This window comes from Frankliniella occidentalis, unplaced genomic scaffold, assembly GCF_000697945.3.
Source record: "Frankliniella occidentalis isolate FOCC.00 unplaced genomic scaffold, Focc_3.1 Scaffold46, whole genome shotgun sequence".
Lineage (NCBI taxonomy): Eukaryota > Metazoa > Arthropoda > Insecta > Thysanoptera > Thripidae > Frankliniella > Frankliniella occidentalis.
Window position 1 is genome coordinate 502523 of NW_026267176.1, and position 4237 is coordinate 506759.

Sequence of the window (4237 nt, forward strand, 5' to 3'; positions counted from 1 at the left end):
GGGGAGATGCGGGTCAGATGGAACAAGAAGAAGGCCCATGGCGCGGCTGGCGCGGTGAGACGTGGCGCGGCGCTGTTGGTCGATGACCCCGCTGCGCCCGCTGCGCCGAGCCGCTCAGTGCAGCCGGCCGGGCCGGCGCAATGACTTCGCCACAAGTAAATCGCGGGGAGGTCGGCGGCGCGCCGCGGTCGGTCTAGCGCAACACCATGGCGCTCACGAAGAACACGGCGCGAGCGGCATCCCTCTACGGGCGCGACACGATGATCCTTCTCGCAAAACGCCCCGAGGAGCGCTCGCATCCTCTGTCCTCTTGGCGACCAGAACGGACACTACTGCGGTGGATATGGCGCCTTCGCGGGGAAAAAATTTGCCGTCAGAACTAGTAAATTGGTTAATTTTGGGATAGTCAGGAAATTCGCTGTGCCACCTAGTTGTTGGAAAAAGGGCTAGTTGCCGAAGCCAGTTCATTCAGCAGCTAACGTTCGATGGGTCAAAACGAATTTCTTGACTGTTTCTCAATTAGGCAATGCATTATAGTTCCGACGAACAAATGTTTTTTTCCGTGCCCGATCAGAACTTGACAAATTCGAACGTATTGTTTCCAACGCTCCGTGGGCGTGTAGCGCTGGTTGCAGGCGGTGATGATCGCCACGGCTGCTTGCTGATGCTGCAGCTGACAACTTTTATTGCGCCTCGGGACGATGGTGTTGATCCTCGTGTCCAAGGTGTGCGCCGTGCGCAGTAGAGTGCCGAGGCGAATAAGAACGACACTTTCTCGTTGAGCATTATCCCCCCTTCTCCCCTCTCTCTCTCTCTCTCTCTCACTCTCCCTGTCTCTCTGTTTCTCTCGCTCCCCTCCCCCAGAGGGGCCTTAATGGCTGGCCCCTCCTGATGCTTCACAGCTCACTGGGCTCTATGGGCCCGCGGGCAGCAGCCATGCCAGCAGCTCGGCGGTGGACTAGCCCCCCCTCCACTTCCCGTCGGGGGACAAAACAATGCCATCGCTGAGCCACGCTGAGCTGAGCCCTTAGCCGCGCTCTCAAGTACCCGTTTGGGAAAAAACACACGCGACAACGAACCTATGTAGTTTTTCCTGAGCCAATCAGTGGAGCGGGCCCCCCTCGGGGGAGGGGGGTTGAAGGGCGTGCTGTGCGATCCGCTGCTGACACATGAGGAGTGAGTTCTCGCATATCGACTGGCGCGGCTGACAGCCTATATCGCCTCGGCGAGGGCAGCGGTAGCAGCAGGAGAGACGGCAGCAGCGGCAGCAGCGGCAGCAGCGGCAGCACCAGCGCCCAACCCTCTCAAGCACGACGGGCGGGCTGGATTAAAACTTTTCCAAGGGCAGCAGCCATATATACCTTATCCACACATCAAAAATAAAGCCCTCTGGAGGGAGCCTCTGAGAGGCAGGCGGCTGCTGGAGGGGAGGGGGACCCAACAGACCCGGCCCTATCTACAGAGGGATGACGCCCAAATAAAACTTCACAGACTTTTACATATGGGGCCGCGTTACCGATTCGGAAGCAAACAGAGCAAGGTCCTCGCCGCCCCACCCCGGCACGAGAGTCGCGCGCACAGTCGCAACTTGGACCAAGAATTTCACAATCTTGCGAGGATCTGCCGGCGAATGCATGGGTGGCGCGCGAGGTGGGCGCGGAGGGGGCGTCACTCGCAAGCTCATCCCATTCAATCCCCCAACTTTACAAAACCCACGCGCTTGAGCGCAGAGTACAGCGGCGGGAGGGGAGGGGGCGTTAAGACTGGCAGGCCTGCGTATATAGCATGTCGAACACAAAGCCGCCCTGCTTATGGGCCCTCCGTATCAGTATGACAAACTCGCCCCCCTCCCCCTCCCTCCCGCAACCAGCACTACGCACCTGTACCCCGTTCGTTTTCAGCCTGCGGCTAGGACCCAGTTTCCTCAAAATGACTGGGCGACTGGAGGGCCACGATATATACATACTTCTGCTTATGTTTACTCCGGGATGATTCGAAAGGAAACCAGTCCAAGGCCACGGTGTCCCAGCCGGACTCGGCGGCCGCGCCACTGACGCAACACATGCCACCGGCCGCCACCGCCGGCCAGGGAGGACACCGTCAGCGGGCCTCGGGCACCGCCCGGCAGCCTGCGAAACCTGCTGAGTGCCCTGCCGAAGCAGTGAGCAGCCAACGGCAACCGTGGCAGCTAAGGGGGCCACTCTCCTTTTAACCAGAGGCATGCTCCAGCCCACGCTTGCACTTGCGCTTCTGCTTCAACATTTCTGTTAGAACAAGGTGACCAGTGTCCAGACCACCACCGGCCAGCGACAGCGAAGCGAACCGACAACAAGAACGCACGAGACAGAGGAAGACCCGCAGGGTTGGGCGGCGGTCAGTTTGAAGGTGGACAACGAGTCTGGAGGCGGTCCTGGGCGGGCTCCGGGGCCGCAGGTGCCCCGATGTTGTTGACCCTGCGCGCCCCGCCGGCTCTGCGCCGTCCTCCCCCGCGGGCCTCGCCGGGCCTCGCCGGGCCTCGCGGGCCTCGCCGGGCCTCGTGGGCCTCGCCGGGCCAGGAGGCCGGGACACGCAGGTAATTAATTGGCGTAATCCGTCCTGCGGCTCTCGCCCCAATTAGCGAACACCTGAGTGGGGAGCCGGCCAGGTGCGCGTCCTGCGCGCGCGGCCCTGGGGCGGCCGGCCCTCTCCACAACCACACACGTCCTCGCAGGGCACAGAACACTCGGGCCGTACACAGAACACTCGGGCCGGGCACAGAACACTCGGGCCGAACACAGATGGAACACAACGAGCGGCACTGACCACGTTCTCCACATGAGCACGGCGGAGGGTATATCCACGACACAAAACACTCACTCTCCAACAAACACACTAACACACACGCACAGACACAGAGCGGTGCGTCTCTCGCGGAGCGGCTCGACTCGCCGCTCACAGCAGCGCGGAGCACGGCGCGACCGTCCGCGCGCGCATAGCGACCCACACTGCCAGCGCCAGCCGCGCCGCCGCCGCCGCCCCCCGCGCGCCCCGCGCCACTCCAGCAGCGCAGCCAGTCAGCCGAGCCGAGCGGCCGAGCCGAGCCAGGCGGTGACCCGAGCCGAGCCGAGCCAAACCGAACCGCGCCAAGCGCTGAGCGAGGGGGGCCGGGGCCGGGCGGAGGCCGGGCGGGGGCCCTTCACCAGCAGCGGCCCGCTCTCTTTCTCTTACCGCCTCGCTCTCTCCACCTCCATTTAGTGCAAGGAGGCCGAGTCTACTGGCTGCGGTGTCCACGGGAGCAACGCGCGTACAGCCAGCCCGAAGAGGGGAACCCTCGTCAGCAGCCGTGTAAACCAGCATCAGGGTGTAAACCATATACCGGTGGAAAGTCGTTCTTATATGGCGGCCACTTCGCGATTACCGAGCGCTGAGCGTTTGCCGACCTCGGGTTCAAAGTATAACCCCGCGAACTTTTAAGCTTGCACCGTTCCCTGTCTGTATTCCGGTGGTCGTGCACCTGGCATCAAGTCACCGTCACCGGCCGTCAGCGCGCCCCCGCGCCTGGTGACGACGTCTACAAGCCGTCATCAGAGCCTGGCTGGGCGGTGCCGCCCGCCTCCCAAACTCAGAGCCGCGGCCACCGGTAACCACTTTCAAACTCCGCAATGACCTTCAGCATGAGCGCGCAGCTCTCGCGGCACAGCAAATAAGACAAAAACAGTACAGAAATAGCCAACCATCGAAATCTCCGTTTTCCTCAAGCGAGCCAGTGTGACCATTGCTGACCTCGCGGAGGGGCGGTAGTACCTGCTCCAGCGCGTGCCGCCCGGCGACAATCACTCCTTCATCAACGACTGGCCAAGTAATTTATCGGCACGCCGCGGCGAGAGAAAAGTTGCACGCTCCCCCCACCGCCGCCTCCCCCACCGCCGGAAGGGTTGCCACACCAAACTACCCCGCGGCGCGCGAGGCGCGAGGCCCAGGCCGGGTTACACCGCAGCAGGGTGCAGCAACGGCGTATATATTTATGCCGAATTGCAGAGAAGTTTTATCGGCCAGCTGCCCCACTTGCCACTGAATGTTCTGATTGACCCCAGTCCGACCGGGTCGAAGAAAAACACAACAATTCCACTGCTGAGAAAAAATATTCGTAGGTGTAACAAAACTAGAAATGCAACATGTAACATACGAGGTGTTATGGACACCACGTTATTGACACACATTTCCCTGAAACGTAATCGTACAGTATTTTTTTTTATAT

At 61.3% G+C, this 4237-nt stretch overlaps 1 protein-coding gene across 10 annotated transcripts in view; it reads right to left on the reverse strand.

Moving 5' to 3' along the window:
• The window catches only part of LOC113215625 (uncharacterized protein CG43867), an 81133-nt gene extending 78149 nt beyond the window's left edge, over positions 1 to 2984 (reverse strand). For all 10 annotated transcript variants that reach the window (XM_052267052.1, XM_052267054.1, XM_052267061.1 and 7 more), the window contains exon 1: positions 2803 to 2984. The gene's annotated coding sequence lies outside the window, so the exon portion shown is untranslated. The remainder of the gene's footprint in view (positions 1 to 2802) is intronic.
• Positions 2985 to 4237: the final 1253 nt, after the last annotated feature.